Raw genomic sequence first — 17500 nt, forward strand, 5'->3', positions numbered from 1 at the left:
CTGACTCCTAGCAACAGCGTATTACTGACGGCCATCGCACTGATCGGAGTGTGCGTCTTCATCCTCGTCATTATTGGCATCCTCCACTGGCAAGAGAAGGTCAGGACACACACACACACACACACACACACACACACACACACACACACACACACACACACACACACAATGGTGCAGTTAACGTTGGCCTCTTCCTGGTGATTTACTGCTTTAGAGTGTAACTGTGAGTGTGTGTAAAGAGTGAGAGCAGATTGGTCACAACCAGCAGCAGATGGGTCTCACTGTCCCTGTCCTGTAGTCCTCTCACCTCCCACTGAGACACACATACACACTCTCTTTCTCTTCTTCTATCTGTCTGTCCCTCTCTCCCTGGGCAACAACCTGGAAGGACGTTCAGCTGTAATTGCCTGCTTCTGTCCTTTAAGCATGGCAGATCTGCTGTTCATAATTGCCATAAATACGCCCTCCAGGGAGTTGATGCATGTTTTCAAGTGTTTTGTGCTTCTTCCCTGTCCCGTCTTTGCGTCAGTCACACACACACTCGCAGAAAAATGTACCCTGAGATATCATGGTCGAGGTCACACGGACACAAACATTATTTAACAATCATTCTCATAAATTGACTTTTTTTTGGGAGTTTCTTTTGGATTGCTTCCCTTTTTCATCTACACTGTGGTAATGCTGTCTGCTGGGCTGAGCAGTGCAGTAAGTTGCTGGCATCTTCTCCAAGCCATCTGCCGCACAAGTGTGTGCGTTTAATGTGTGCCTGTATCTGTGCATGGTTACACACACAGACACGCTCTAATTGCCCTCTTTTTGGGATACGTGGGCGCGAGCATCAGCTTTATCTGAACCGACGCTGCATATATTTTTTTTAAATCACGGCTGGTGCCTGAACTGTGCGTATACATGCACCAAGCAGGCTCAGGTGGACGTGTGTGTGTGTGTGTGTGTGTGTGTGTGTGTGTGTGTGTGTTGTGTACTATGAAATCAAGTCTGTCAGGCAGGATGGTGGGTTTGAAGCCATAAAGAAGCAATGTATTTGGCTTTGACCAGTCATAGTCATCAGAACATGTCTGCCTTGTTCACTACTTCCCCAAAAAAGATGGAAAACAGGACTAAAGGTTTAAATCACAGCCGAAGCCGATTCAGAATGCTTTGTTGTTGCTATTCAACAAAAAACCTGCTATAGTCGCTGAATTTTACTCTGACTTTAAAGGCACAATGAGTAGGATTTTCCTAAAGAAAAACAATGTATAGACTCATACAGTGGTGGGCCGTCAGGGCCAGCAAGGCCTTCTCTGCTGGCCTAAACATCATCAGAATATACATTTAATTTTGATATATTTTTTATATTTTAAATTATTCCCCATAGTCTATTCTCTTCATTTCATAGCTTTCCTCTTGGTTGCGCTGCTTCCAGCCTCAGATCGAGATTTGGAGGTCTGGCCTTTATGTTAGAGCTTTTATCCAATCATATTTCAGCCATGATGTGTTGCCATGATCCAAGAAATCTGCCCTGAGGCCTTCAGAATCAACAGTGTGGGCGCCTGTAGCTTAAAGTGAACAGAGACAAAACTGTGGCCAATCAATCAGATTTCGAGTTGGGGACACCGGGGCCAGCTAGCAGGCGTACGATAATGTCAGCACGTCCACGTCTTTTGATTGGATACGCACTATTGAGAGGCAGAGCTATGCAGAGCTAGCAAACTGAACTTGAACGAGCTAATTTGTGTAGATTTCTACAAGCTGTTTTTTCAACCCACAATGGCTGAAGGAGGAGAAGAGATCGATTTAGTCGCAGATATAATTACAATGCCATTTTCAAGACGAACTTTTCAAGAAAAGATAGACATCGTGAGAAGAGAACGGCCAACCCCGACGCTAGCGACCCTATCACAGCCGGGAAAAGGGTTTGTCCGCCACTTTCAAATCACTAACTACAAGCTGTACCCCCGGTTCACAGCCTCCGAGAGGCACTGCACATTGTACTGCTGGGAATGCCTGCTATTTACAACTAAATGTTTCGTAAATATTAATATAACTCTGTTGTTAAGGTGATGCAACGCGTGGCGTTTCTGTCTAAATGTATAGTTTCTAGAGCCATGGTGTCATCATGATGGTATTAAGAGGTGGAATAATTCAGGTAGGACTGTGTAGGACATCACTGAAGGCCTAGGTGTGAAATGCACGGCCCGCCACTGGACTCATACAAATATAATCCATCGCAATCATCACTTATGGTAGAAATGTGTGGCGGTGTGTGTTTCCTCTCCCTGTATTTTCGTATTTTTCTGTGTTCAGCACGTTTCTGGCTGTCAACCACTATAAAAACGTAGCGGAGAATTTCCAAACACAATTGCTCATGCTGTGAGTCTCATGCCCATCAAAATTACAGAAGTTTGTCTGTGGGACTTTCACACCTGTATATTGGACTCTTGAAAAAACTTGATCCCAACAACTTTGTTTAAAATAATTATATAAAAAACAACCAATCACATATACCAGTAGTACATGGACATACAGTACATAGCAGCCACTTGAGTTTTCACACACAGATGGGTCTGGTATATGGTGGAAGGTCTATCACATCAACTGGTAGAGGCCAGGGCTGTGCTATGGATACGGGTGACATCATATTTGATCAATAAACCGGAGAAGTGCATCAAAGTACATGGGGAGGTATTTACCAAAACTGTCCCTGTGCTGTGTGTAAGTGTGGCAAAGTGCTACATGTACGCATTGGTGTCTAAAAGACATAAAAGCTCAAATAAAAAGTGAATATATATATATATATAAAAGCACATAAATAAGGGATTTGGAAATATTTTAGAACTTAATAAAAGACGATTTTAAGAAATTTATTGAAAAAAAATACCGTACTCATCTCAGCCATCCATCCATCCATCGATCGTCTACCGCTTATCCGGGATCGGGTCGCGGGGGCAGCAGCTCCAGTAAGGAACCCCAATCTTCCCTTCTCCGGGCCACATCCTCCAGCTCCGACTGGGGGATCCTGAGGCGTTCCCAGGCCAGTGAGGAGATATAATCTCTCCACCGAGTCCTGGGTCTTCTCCGGGGTCTCCTCCCAGCTGGACGTGCCTGGAAAACCTCCCTAGGGAGGCGCCCAGGTGGCATCCTTACTAGATGCCCGAACCACCTCAACTGGCTCCTTTCAATGTAAAGGAGCAGCGGCTCTACTCTGAGTCTCTCACGGATGGCTGAGCTTCTCACCCTATCTCTAAGGGAGACGCCAGCCACCCGTCTGAGAAAACCCATTTCGGCCGCTTGTACCCGTGATCTCGTTCTTTCGGTCATGACCCAGTCTTCATGACCATAGGTGAGGGTAGGAACGAAGATCGACCGGTATATTGAGAGCTTTGCCTTCTGGCTCAGCTCTCTTTTGTCACAACGGTGCGGTAAAGTGACTGTAATACCGCCCCCGCTGCTCTGATTCTCCGGCCAATCTCTCGCTCCATCGTCCCCTCACTCATGAACAAGACCCCGAGGTACTTGAACTCCTTCACTTGGGGTAATGGCTCATTCCCTACCCGGAGTAGGCAATCCACCGGTTTCCTGCTGAGAGCCATGGCCTCAGATTTAGAGGTGCTGACCCTCATCCCAACCGCTGCACACTTGGCTGCGAACCGATCCAGTGACTGTTGAAGGTCACAGACCGATGATGCCATAAGGATCACATCATCTGCAAAGAGCAGTGATGAGATCCTCAGGTCACCGAACTGCAACCCCTCTCCTCCACGACTACGCCTCGTAAAGAGTTGGTCTGTTGTTCCACGACCAGGACGGAATCCGCATTGTTCCTCTTCAATCAGAGGTTCGACTACCGGCCGAACCCTCCTTTCCAGTACCTTGGAGTAGACTTTACCAGGGAGGCTGAGAAGTGTGATACACAGTGTGCACACACTCTCTGGTCCCCTTTTTTAAATAGGGGAACCACCACCCCGGTCTGCCAACCCCTAGGCACTGTCCCAGACTTCCACGCAATGTTGACAGGCGTGTCAACCAAGACAGCCCCTCAACACCCAAAGCCTTCAGCATTTCTGGACGGATCTCATCAACCCCTGCGGCTTTGCCACTGTGGAGTTGTTTGACTACCTCAGTGACTTCCATCAGGGAAATTGACGATGATCCCCCATCAGCTTCCAGCTCTGCCTCTACCATAGAGGGCGTGTTAGTCGGATTCAGGAGTTCCTCAAAGTGCTCCTTCCACCGGCCGATAATCTTCTCAGTTGAAGTCAGCAGGGTCCCACCCTTGCTCTACACAGCTTGGATGGTTCCTCGCTTCCCCCTCCTGAGGTGCCGGATGGTTTTCCAGAAGCACCTTGGTGCCGACCGAAAGTCCTTCTCCATAGCTTCTCCGAACTTCTCCCACACCCGCTGCTTTGCCTCTGACACAGCAGAAGCTGCCGCCCTTCTAGTCCTTTGATACCCTGCAACTGTTTCCGGAGTCCTCCCGGATAACATAACCCGGAAGGACTCCTTCTTCAGTCGGACGGCTTCCCTGACCACCGGGGTCCACCACGGTGTTCGAGGGTTACCGCCCCTTGAGGCACCTAAGACCTTGAGACCACAGCTCATCACCGCAGCTTCAGCAATAGAGGTTTTGAACATCGCCCACTCAGGTTCAACGCCCCCAACCTCCACAGGGATGTTTGAAAAACTCCGCTGGAGGTGTGAGTTAAAGATCCCCAGGACAGGGGCTTCCTCCAGACGTTCCCAGTTCACCCGCACTACCCGTTTGGGTTTACCAGGTCTGTCCAGAGTCTTCCCCCACCCCTTGATCCAACTCACTACCAGATGGTGATCAGTCGACAGCTCCGCCCCTCTCTTCACCCGAGTGTCCAAAACATGCGGCCTCAGATCAGATGATACGATTACAAAATCGATCATTGACCTTTGGCCTAGGGTGCTCTGGTACCACGTGCACTTATGAGCATCCTTATGTTCGAACATGGTGTTTGTTATGGCCGTTCCATGACTAGCACAGAAGTCCAACAACAAACGACCGTTCGGGTTTAGATCAGGGAGACCCTTCCTCCCAATCACGCCTCTCCAGGTGTCTCCATCGTTTCCCACGTGTGCGTTGAAGTCTCCCAGCAAGGAGTCCCCTACTGGAGCCCCCTGCAGGGCTCCATTTAGGGTCTCCAAGAAGGCCGAATACTCAGAACTGCGGTTTGGGGCATAGGCACAAACAACAGTCAGAGTTTTCCCCCCATAACCCGAAGGCGTAGGGAGGCGACCCTCTCGTCCACTGGGGTAAACTCCAATGTAGCTCAGGCGGGGGCTAGTGAGTATCCCCACCCCGGCCCGACGCCTCACACCTTGGGAAACTCCGGAGAAGAATAGAGTCCAACCCCTATCCAGGAGTACGGTTCCAGAGCCAAGACTGCGTGGAGGTAAGCCCCACCAGATCCAACTGGTAGCAATCCACCTCCCGCACTAGTTCCGGCTCCTTCCCCCACAGAGAGGTGACGTTCCACGTCTCCAGAGCCAGCCTCTGCTGCCCGGGTCTGGTCCGTCGAGGTCTCTGACCATCACTGCCACCCGTGTGACAGCGCACCCGACCCCAGCGGTTTTTCCCATGAGTGGTGGGCCCACAGGATGGATGGATGGGAGGCACCACGTAACTTCTTCGGGCTGTGCCCGACCGGGCTCCGTGGCAAACCCGGCCACCAGGCGCTCACTGTCGGGCCCTCCCTCTGGGCCTGACTCCAGACGGGGGCCCCGAGCTTCCTCCGGGCAGGGTCTCTCCTTTCCTTTCCCTTTCTTTCATGAAGACGTTTTTTGAACCATTCTTAGTCTGGCCCCTCGCCTGAGACCAATTTGCCTTGGGAGAACCTACCAGGAGCACTAGGCTCCAGACAACACAGGTTCATAGGGACACACAAACCTCTCCACCACGATAAGGTGATGGTTCCCAGAGAGGTCATCTCAGCCTCCTTGGGAAAAAACTACTTTTGAGATAATAATTTAAAACAAATTCCAAAGGACTTTTGAGCTGAGCTTAATCAAGTTTATGCCTGTGAAGAGTTTTTGAATTATTCCTTGTGATGTTCCACCTATCCATATGTTACTTACACTCGCTTAACGCTTTATAACAATAATCAGAACACATTATAATATAACACATTATAAAGCATTTTATAATGTGTTATAAGGTCAGTATACAAATGATTCATAATTGCTGTTCCCTCCCTGACATTTGTTTTACAGGGATCATAGTGTATCATTATTCCCATAGTTTTATGTTCTTTGTCTGAGGTATAGGAAGATATAAATGCATTACAAGCATGTATTATATCTGCATTATAAGTCACTATAGGTGCTTATTGTTTACATTAAGTAAAGTGAAAAATATGTTATTAATTATAAAATGTCAATGTGTTACAATAATGGTAATAATGTTTAGCATGTAATATAATCCATGATGCTGTTCTCATTGGTCCAGACTTGTGACACTGGCACTTTATTAACACTGTTGAAAGCTTTGTCTTCTCTGTACTTCAGCTCAGTGTTCACACAGACAGCTTTTGAAAACACAGCACATTTGATTTTATTTGGGATCCTCGGCTGGCTAACTGAAAGACGCACATCTGGCCCGACGGGCTAATGTGGTGCAACCTTCTGCACCATCACGGGATTTGAGATTGAGGGTGAATCCTGTACACCAGTCGCTAACATCCTCTCTGATATCTCATCTTCTCCCACCTCTTTTATGGCAGAGCATCCAGTAAGGTCAGGGCGAGCCTGCTGATTGACATTTGGCATTTCTGCATGTTTGCGCTGCCGCCTCTGGTATTTGCTCTTCTAATAACAAAGTCAGGTAGAGGGCAGAAGCACGACAAGGCAAGGCAAAGATGTGCTGTACTGCCTAACAAGCTAACGGGGCTTTTACACAACTCCCGTGAACTTCTGTGAAATCCAATATTAGCTTAAGGGCTATTAAACAGAAATATCCATATTAATATAAGTTAAAAAGGAACAGAGTATTTAATGTTTTTATTTTTGAAATGTAATGAAGCTGAATGCAATCATCTCCTCACCGAAGATTCATCCTCTTCATGCAGGTCATGTAGGCCTAATTTAATTGGTTGACATTGGAGCCCAGTGAGACTACACCGTACCTCACAGTAGCTTTCCACCTGCTTCCAGACGCACCACTGTGTCATTAAAACCTTTAGATGGACACAAATCAATGCTCTGCTGCTTAATCATGAGTAAGGCCTCAGGGTGACAATTCGGTGGTATCCCATGGACGGTCAATTAGACCAGGCTTCCACAGCAGCACAGCCCTGTGGCTCTTTATCCAAAGGAAAGAACATCACTTCAATCCATCTGCTCCTTACTAATACGTTGGCCCTAAAAAAAAGCCACAAAAAAAGCACAACATCAATCATTATGAGGCGCTGGTATCTTAGAAGATAGATTAAGGCTTTATTACAAAACTGACGGGATAAAAAAATGCAGTAAATGTATTGCTGCCCAACCTTCTCCAGAAGAGTGTGTGTGTGTGTGTGTGTGTGTGTGTGTGTGTGAGAGAGATTATGTTCTGTTCTACCTGCTGCACCTAATTGAATGTTAAAGGTTAACTTCTTAATGCTTGCTATATGTTTGGTTGCTCATATGTGATAATTAGACTACAGAGTTCACGATATTGTATCTCTTGCTCATTCCCAAATGCCTTTTTTTTATTTTTTAAACAATTAATTAGTAGTTGTTGTTACCAGCAAAAGGGACTTAATACTCTTCCAGTGGGTCCATTTAATGAAGCTATTTAATAAGCTGTTTAATCAGTGCATATGTGACGGTTGGCCTGGCCTAACACAACGGACTGGCATATTGCAGCTTGCCCACACATTTTGGCTGTTTTGAGGTTTATGAATAATACAGTGTACTCCCATGCACATACACACAGCTGTACACACCAGTGTACATTTTTACACATGATTTTGAGTGTTATATTGGTCTAGTCTTGTCAAAATTGTAGTTAGTTTTACTCAAATGTAAGTCATTTGATTAGTATTAGGTTTAGTCTAGCTTTTAATAAGTGAACATTTTCTCATTTTTGTCTTTCAAAAATTCACAAAATGTTGGATAAATGAATGCACAAGTGTTCCCTACATGATGAGGGAAGATTTAGATAGTTGACGTCAACTTTAATCCTGCGCAAACATAACAATGACTTTATATTCAAAGTCTTTGATCATGTTCAATAAATGATTTAGTTTTAATCCCACTGATTGTGAAACATCCATTTTGTCCGTGACTGTGTGTGTTTCTGTGTGTGTGTGTGTGTGTGTGTGTGTTCAGAAAGCTGACGACCGAGAGAAGAGACAAGAAGCCCATCGTTTCCATTTCGATGCCATGTGAAGGAAGAGGACTGCGTCATTGGAGAACATCCTCTCCTGTCCTCCTCCACCTACACCCCCCCCCCCCCCCCTCCTACTCCTTCCCCCTTCACACACACACACATGTTCACTCAGTCTCTTTTCAAGATCCAATAAATGGATCCTCATTTGCCCCAAAACGTATCTTTTTGATATTTTTCAGACCCTTAGTCATATGTGAAATATTTATGTTCCGTGTCATTTATTCATTCCAGCGATGGAGACGCAGAGAAATCCTAACGGGGATCTCTCAGGAGGATAAAGCAGGGATTTCTTTGGACTGGCTGTTGTCAGCAGCGTGATCATCAGTGTCGTTATTAGAGTATCATTTGACTGAATATGGCACATATTTCTGTTTAAATACCCAACAAGTGACTCCAATATTGCAAGCTGTTTATTCACTGGAAGGGAAGCACCTCTGGCACCGAGGGTTCAAATATGTCAGGTTACGTAAAATCCATTTGCGTGTTACTGTACATTGTCTTTGTCGAGTTTATTTACCGCCTTCTTTTTCTTTTGACTGAGATATAATAAAAAAATCTTCAGATTTCATTACCTGTGAAATTAAACTGAATTGTATTCTGTGATATCAATCTCAGAAGTGCCACCGCGGCAGCAACTGGTGCAAAGTGAACAAAAAAACAGACACATGCAATGTCATGATCCTGTGGAACATTTCTTCTGATACCAATCCCAGCTGAAGATTATGAATTGTCGTCAGAAATCCATCTTTTTCTCAGTTTATTGTATCACAGTGCATCATGGGAGTGCCAAAAAAGAGTTTCTATGTTGCATCCTGCACCGATCTATTGCATCCAGTCTCAGCAAATAGTAAAAATAAAAAGGTTTTGAAGTTTTTGAATGTTCAACTGCTGAATAACACACAGTTTACTCCAGCTTGTTTCAAGTTGTACTTTTAATTTTCCTTGTCTTTTAAAGTTAATCGGGCCAAGCGCTTTGGTGTGTTCAGATATTTATTTCACAAGAATGAGCTCATGCTGTTGTGATTTGCACTTTTTAAACTACTATGATTAACTGCAGGTTTTGTAATTTATTTTGTTTTGCCGATTTGATTTGCAAATGAATGTTGTAGCTACTAAATGTGTTTACTTACTGAGGTTGAGAATAAAGGTTTCTCCTGCTTAAATCTACTCTGGGTTGCTTCATTTGTGTATTTATAGACTTCATGTCCTTTTCATTTTGCACTCTATTTAAATCTGCTTCTGAAATAGGTCCCAAACCCATATTTCACCTTTCTAGCTACATCTTTTGTTTATTTTGTAGTCGGGAACCTAGAGGGAAATTTACAATAAATAAATAATCTTTATAAGTTCTCATTATCTTAATGTGTAGTGAGTTAAAACAGCAGTTTCCAGAGGACTCCTGCAGGCTTCTTTGAGCACCCCTCTGAGGCCCAGCAGGCACCCCACTTCAGGAGCCACCCTGCTAAATAATGCACGGAGAGAGTAAACATTTCCTGCATGGCAAATGAAAGTAAGATAGTCTCCATCTTGGTAGCCTTAAAGCAGACCACAAGTGGGCTAACATATTGATATTGATAGGCAATAGCTGCCTGTGTGTGTGTTTGCTGGGAGGGAGACAGAGAGAGCGAGGGGGACTTAAAGCAAGGAGGAGGTGGTGCACGCTACACGCTGTGTGAAGCTGAACAGAGAGAGTCAGAACAAAACCGGAAACGAGGTGTATTAGTCTCCAAAATAAAGGCATGAAAACGAAAAAGTAGAAAACACTAGTGTTGAAATGCACAGAAGACTTTTGTCCCTAAACTCCAGGCTCATAACTAAAACTTTAAAATCATACAGGTAGAAGAAACAGTGATTTGTTGAAAATGTTCCATTTGCTTAATTATAATCAAGCAGCATCTAGGGATCCTGCTGTTCTGTAATTATAGAATCTAGACACTAATACACAACATAAAGCGATGAAAGCGGTGACCACGTATATTTATTACATTAAATTGGACATCTTGCCTTTGGTTTAGGGGATAGATGCTGGTTTATATTACAGGGTGCCAGTCAGTCCGCTTATTAAAGTACATTTCTACAAGAATTGTAACACTGGTTCGTCATCTGGAAGGTGTTAGATTTTATCTCTCAGAGCTACTGGACACGATAGAAAAATCAAGAACAATATTGTACACAATTTGAAAAATCTTGATTTGCCACAACACTAGGCTAAACACAATGTCGCTAGAAAATACTGTATTTTTCTTCTTTTTTTAATGCAGAGCTATCCAGCTTTTCTCTTTACCCATTATGCACATCTCTTCATTTGCAACCTGTCCATTGTCCCCGGCAATATCAACCAATCATATTTAGATAATACATCCCTTAATAATAAGCCTATGAAAACCTACATCAAGACAGTTTCTCACGAGTGCCAAGGGTGTTCTTTCTTTTCACTGAATATTTTTTAGCTGCAACAAGTTCGCCAGTCAAGTTTTATTTTGAAAGACACGACCAAAAAAGTAATGTCTTCATTGAATCTACCTTGACGATGCTCGTGATAAACCACTCATTGATGTAAGCAGCGCCCATGGCTTAAATGAGCCTCGCTCAGGAGCATTTCTTAGTTCAGACACGGACAGAGAGCAGACAGAGACGGTCTTTCCTCCTCCCCCTCTTCTGCACTCTTGCTCCATCTCTCGTCTGTATTTCTCTCTCCATCCATCATCTATCCATATGCGTCTTTTGGATAACTCTCCTAGAGCGCGTCAGTCTGCCTGGATCAATCCATCCTCCCTCCACATGTCATCTCCACTGTAGTCCAACTGGAAACTGTATTCACGGTGATGATGATGCCTGGCTGAAAGGCTCGCAGACGTCTTCATCCTCCAGTCAACTGAAGAAGAGCTTGGTGCTGCTGCTTTCCCTTCTTGGAGCGTGGCTCTGCGTGAATGGATTTACGGTTGTCAGAGAAAAGTTGGATTTTGTGAAGACTCCCGTGGGACCGTAAAATGGACAGAATAGGAGGGCGTTTTTAGAAAAGGTGCTTTTGGGTTGGAATCACACCGTGAGAGGAAATGCACAGAGGTGAGTTGGATACGAGAGAATCCGTGATGCGCGTCATGGTCCAGGCAGCGCCTTGGGCAAAAAGAATCCACAGTTCATTTTAAACTTGGATTAAATGTATTTACCCTTTTGCCTTTTCTCTTTTCAATGTTTTTTTAGCGCAGTGGATGTTTTATTTGCATTTGTGATGTGGATTTCAACACGTCCAAAGCAATTGGCGTGGCATGCAATAATAAAAATACTCACTATGGATCAGCTTCAGAACAGATTAAAATTTTGATTTTAATTTTGTATGTATGTATCTTAAAATGAGACTAAAGCTATCTACAGGTGAATAAATACTGGTAAACTGGTAAATCTTTCCATCGATCTCTGGCACATCTCGCTTTCTGTCTATTTTATTTGTCTTTAGTTTCAAGTTGCCCTCTCGTGACTGTTTAAATCTTCCAGTTTTATTGCCCACCTTACTGATCGACATCGCCCCAAACCTCTGACTGCTCTATTCAAGTTCCAGCATCTGTTGGTCTGCTTCCCGTGTTCTAAGATTCAGAAAAAGCCAGACAGGTTCTTCTGAGTTTGGTTTGGTCTGGTTGGTTTAAACCGACCAGAGCCCGGTCAATGTGAAATCAAACTGAAATACCTTAACCAACAACGTTTCATTAATACTGTTGTTTTTCATTTCCTCAAATAAAAAAGATCCATTATTCTACTGTAATGCTCCTATATGGTGGACCAGTTGAGCGTAATGTAAAAAGGGAGGAGAACCAGAGAGGTTTGGGCACTGCGAGGTGTGACTGACAGCAATCTGACTGTGGCTCATGATTAGAATGGAAAGCTAAGGTCAAATACTATTAGAAACCCATCAGGGAACATTAAGTGTTTCTTATAAGCGTACAGTTCAACCGTCTACATTTTTCACACTGGTTGCAAATAGGTGCCATAATCCTTTTCCTTAAATATAATTTGTTATGTGTGTTAAATAAATAAGCTCCTATTACTTCAAACTACTTACAACTAGAACAGACTATTTCTCCTCCGTGGCGAAGGAAGCACTGCCACTGTCTCGCGCCATCAACACCTGAGGCACGCGCTGCAGCACACGCGGCTGCGACACCTCTTGATACATTCAGTGAAGTGTTCTTGATGCTTTGGTGTGGGCAGATTACTGCAGTAGCTAGCTGTAAGGTTACACAGGTAGGCTGCATTTGTGTTAATTGTGTGTTCCTAGGCAGAGTTAACTGTTCATATTTAGACTTATTAGTTCGCACCAGTGCCGTTAGTTTCACTAATTAGCACTAATAACCTATATAGGCTATAATTAGCTCGTAAGTGGCTACAGGTGTAGCCTACATGTAGGCTGTCACTTGTCATTCTACAGTGGCGTCAGTCTTCATTTGAACTGTACTGTAACAGAGCATGAAGAAAAATAATGTCATTTTTATGGACTTAAAGCTTCATTAGTAGCTTTACTACGGCAGCCTTGCTATGCCCCATTAAGTGTTATCTTAATGGGTGTAATCTTAAAGTGTTACTTAAGTCTATTGTGGTGTAGCCGGTTTGTAGCCGGTAGCCTATATCCTTGTCAATTACGTCATTTAATTAAGGCCATAGTTCCTTTATTGGGACAGGATAGAGCAAAATCCCACATTATTAGTCATATATTATAATTTCCAATCCTTCTTTAGTCCTGTGTTATAGAAAGCTGTGGTGGTCTTGTGTTTGTTTTTCTGTAATGTCTAGTCAGTTTAGAGAGAAAAAAGCAGATTAAAGCCTCAATGTGGCTTGTGAGAGGAAGTGAGAAGTGATGTAAAAATGAAATGACATGACCTAGAACGGCTGGGTAATTTCCCCTCTCATTCTTTAAAATGACCAGAGGACAGATAAAACTTATTTCTTTTTCGGTGCCTTCAAATGTTGGGAATATTTCTTTAAGGAATTTAGCTGTACATGAATGACCCAATACAACCTACAGTGTGGTCAACAGTATGTTGGACTTTAGGGGGGAGGACAGCAGATAGTAAGAGATGCTTTTGGGTTATTGGCCTCGTGATTCATGGTCATTGTAAATCACTTATCATCCATTTTTATACACATGCACAAGTTTTCTTGGTGTTGAAGTGGTTATGGCAGCAACTCTATTTAGCTTGTGATTTATTTATAATATTACAATTTTTTTTACAAATGCCTTCATAAATTATGCAACTTTTGCCTAATAAGTTCATTTAAATATTTATAGACTTGATACACATTTCTACCACTGCAGTTTAAGAAATGTTTATAATTCACAGGTAAAATAACTTTGCCCAAAACAATGAGTCTGTTTTATTAATTATCAACAAAGCATTTGAAATGACAGCATTTTATAGTGTCCCTGCTATCTACACAATTTAATGACTGGATTATAATATAAAACATCTTCAGTAAGAGCCTACAGCATCTCTCTGTTATGTTCTTCCTGAGTTTGGGTGGTCTGTTCTCTAAATGTGCCTGTGGTAGTTCTTACCCCCACCTAAGATATTTCATTGCAAGATAATGGAGATAGAAGTAATGAGAAATCCAGAGCCAGGGGCCATGTGTGTGTTTGTGTGTATTTCAAAACGAGTCCATTCAAATATGCATTGGTGCAGTTGTGTTTAATGCTTATGTTAACCATGCATTCCTCTTCATTAGACCTCTCTCTCTCTCTCTCTCTCTCTCTCTCTCTCTCTCTCTCTCTCTCTCTCTCTCTCTCTCTCCTCTCCATCCCTCTTACCCTGGGTGCCATTATGCAACGTGCCAGGCTCATGCTCGCTCTCTAATTCGATGTGAGCGGGCCAACCTATTATGAACTCAGAGGGGATCAGGTCTACTGTGGCTTATCAGAGTGAGACAGCGTCCGAAGTTGTAACATGCTCGCCCTCACTGCAGATATCATTGTAATAAAACATATTTCACCTATTGTCTCAGCCCAAATGACTGTCTCCGTGCTGTAATCCTGTTTTTCTGCTAGTGCGTTGTGTTTCTGGTGCCTACAGGCTGCAGATTACTAGGCTACAGTCTGAGAATTGATAGTTTAAAACATCTTTACTGTACTACTTGCTGCTACTGTTATTACTGCCAGCCAATTCTCCACTGCACAGCTACTGTTCTATTACTTCTAATGCTGCTTCCAATATTCCTGCTATGTCTACTAATGGTTGTAGAAATGCTTCTGCCTGTACCCAATCTTGTGTCACCGCAGGTAGTAATTGTATCAGTTGTGACTAACCTACTTGTATTGCAAGTGTCTCTGCAGGTATAAGTTCCTCAGCAACTATAATAACAAAACACGACAACTTTGAGAGTTTGGCTTATTTTGCTTCCATAAATTGTCTTCTTTCGGACTAGTGGAAAGAAAACAACCAAAATCCACATTCCGGTGTTTAATCTACTAACTTTGTCTATTTGCATCTGTAGATTTATCCTAAATTCACTAAACGTTAGCACTAGATAATGCCTTATTAGCATATTTCTGAAAACCTTTAAAACAAAATACCAATAGCTCTAACATTTAAATTAAAATAAGTATTTTTTAAACATATGCTGCACGATTGTGGACCTGGGAGCACCTTTGAAAAAAACAAAACAAATATTGTTTTTATTCCTCCTTGGCAACTTCATCCTTTAATAAAATAAAGCCCAATAAAATAATAAATCGCACTTTTTCAGCGTATTTTAGAGAGCTAGATTAAGGCAAGATTAGTGTGCCTTGCCCCTTTTTGTGAAACCAATTATAATATTCTGCAACATTTTGTTCCTACATAACAAAAGAAAAAGTCTTAGTGTAAGTAATCAACTGGGGGAAATGTATGGTGATATCTATTAGTTCAAATGTTTTACCATGTCACACCTGTAATGTTTTGCAAAATGTATTAAATTTTACAATACATATCTTTAAAGGCCATTTTTCAAAATGAGTTTTTTCTCATACTCTGAGCCAGACATCTCTTCAGCAGCTCTTACATGCACCGAACATTTCCAGTCATCATATCTATATTCTGAAGGTTTTCACTGAGGGATTTGTTCATATTTAATTCTTAGACTGATTTATATCACATGTTATTCATCAAAAAACATGGACCATTTTTATGGCTGTTGAAAGTGTTCTAATTTATAGGGTGATATAAACAAAATAAAAGATATATGATAACAATTCATAAATGATCATTGAGAAGAACATGCTGTCTGATGGTTTGCATTTACTTCACTAACTTGAGTAGAAGAAGGCTGAATATCACTGGTTACATTAATAACATTGAAGCATTTAATACATGCAGGTTTATGACAACCCATCTGTCCGTAGCTTAAAGTTTGAAATACTCACTTCAGAAACTGCCACTATACGTCTTTAAAGCTCAGCATCTCTTCAGAGTCTTGTAGCCCCGTCATTTGCAATATGATTTATCACTAAATGTCTCTGCAATATATTTCCAGCATTGCCCTTTCATCAATGCTTTGTATTGACAAATATATGATTATATCCTAGTAATATAAATACATGCCTATATATACCTCATGATTATGTTTCCACAGCTCTCCTCCTCCTTTATCAGCAATACCTTTTTTAAATTGACCAATTTCAATATGGATTCACTTGAAATTTGTATTGATCTATATTTGACTTGTTATCAGGGTCAGGTTAAATCAATGTTGCAGCAGATTAGACATATTGTTTAGGGATTTCCATGTTTTAAATGTTTAACACAAAAATATAAATACAGTTTTATGTCATCTGACGTGTGTTGTCTCTCTGTTTGCAGCGTGGATACTCTTCTTTCTAATAGAAGAGGGTTTTGCTCTGGCTCAGAGAACTAAAGGTAAGCTCGAGCTCAAATGTTCCTCTGTTGCATTAATGTTGTTCCTCCTATATGAAAGTAAGCAGTCTGAAATGAGAGGCATTATTTCTATTCGTATCGAAGGATAAACAGGTTATTTTCTTAATTCTCTTCTGCCTTTCTTCCCTCTTAATTCCCTGCCTGCTTTTTTCTTCTCTTGCGCCAACCCTCCTTCCAATCATTCCCTCATTGATCCCCTGACTCAATAACCCATCTGTCTGTCTGTTCTCTGCCTTTCTGCTTCAAGATCCCCCAAGCGACCATGGAGCCCAGAGCCCCAACCAGAACGACTGTGGCACGTGGGTCCGCAACATCAATGGTGGGGTGTTTACTTCGCCAAACTACCCCAACACCTACCCGCCCAACAAGGAGTGCGTTTACATCCTAGAGGTAAAGCAGGGTCCATTTTCCATCCGAACACTTCATCTTCTGCTCGGGGCAGCTGTTTCCCGCCTTTCAGCATATTGCCCTCCTTCAGTGAATGTCATTAGTCTGACTGACATGGTTTTATATAACCTCGCCCCTATCTGATATTCTGTTCCTTCGCTGGCGGGCAATCAGTTTGAGATTTTTCGAATGAGCCATCCTGAGTTTGTTTCACCCCACAGATATAACCCTTTGAAAGTGGTGGAGAGTGGTGCATTGTGGGTAACCCCCTGACTTTCTGGCCTAATCAGAGCAGTGCTGTGTTCATCTCCATTGGCAGGGTGTGCCAGAAGACTACGCTATCAAATGAAAAAAAAATGAACATCTGCTACACAACTGAGGGTTCTGTGCATATCACTGAATTGTGAGTGTCCTTGTCAACGATTTAGTATTTACCAGAAATAACACATCCATCAGTAATTTAGTGGCCTGCCGCACGGGAGACATAATGGAATCATTAGCAGCTATAGGAGATGAGGTCTGGGATAGTGGTTGATGTGTTTTTCAACACTAAATTGATGAACTGTTTGTCCATGAAGTTGAAGTACAGCCTTTCATGAGATGTGTGTGTGGTACTTTTCTTTTCTGTGGTGGGGAATAGATTTTACACATGGCCCAAGGGCTCCCCCTGTAGACAAATCCAGCCCAGACCTATTGTTTGATGAATAAGCCATGACTCCATCCCAGGCAGCCTACTGGTGTGTGCAGTAGTACATCGCAGTGGGTCTGCAAGTGACAGATGGAACCTATCATTTGCCATTATATGGTCTTGAATGTCTTTATT

General features: G+C 42.8%; 2 long non-coding RNA genes across 2 annotated transcripts in view; both read left to right on the forward strand.

The window, feature by feature from the left end:
• LOC115026049 (uncharacterized) overlaps positions 1–9559 on the forward strand; it is an 11862-nt gene extending 2303 nt beyond the window's left edge. The window contains exons 2-3 of the long non-coding RNA XR_003834259.1: positions 1–99; positions 8332–9559. The exon at positions 1–99 is cut by the window's left edge and continues 19 nt beyond it. This is a non-coding gene — a long non-coding RNA (uncharacterized LOC115026049). The remainder of the gene's footprint in view (positions 100–8331) is intronic.
• Positions 9560–10973: 1414 nt separating this feature from the next.
• Positions 10974–16678, forward strand: LOC115026053 (uncharacterized). Its single transcript, XR_003834260.1, has 3 exons — positions 10974–11458; positions 16216–16272; positions 16538–16678. It is a non-coding gene; the product is annotated as an uncharacterized LOC115026053 (long non-coding RNA).
• Positions 16679–17500: the final 822 nt, after the last annotated feature.

This window comes from Cottoperca gobio, chromosome 3 (assembly GCF_900634415.1).
Source record: "Cottoperca gobio chromosome 3, fCotGob3.1, whole genome shotgun sequence".
NCBI lineage: Eukaryota > Metazoa > Chordata > Actinopteri > Perciformes > Bovichtidae > Cottoperca > Cottoperca gobio.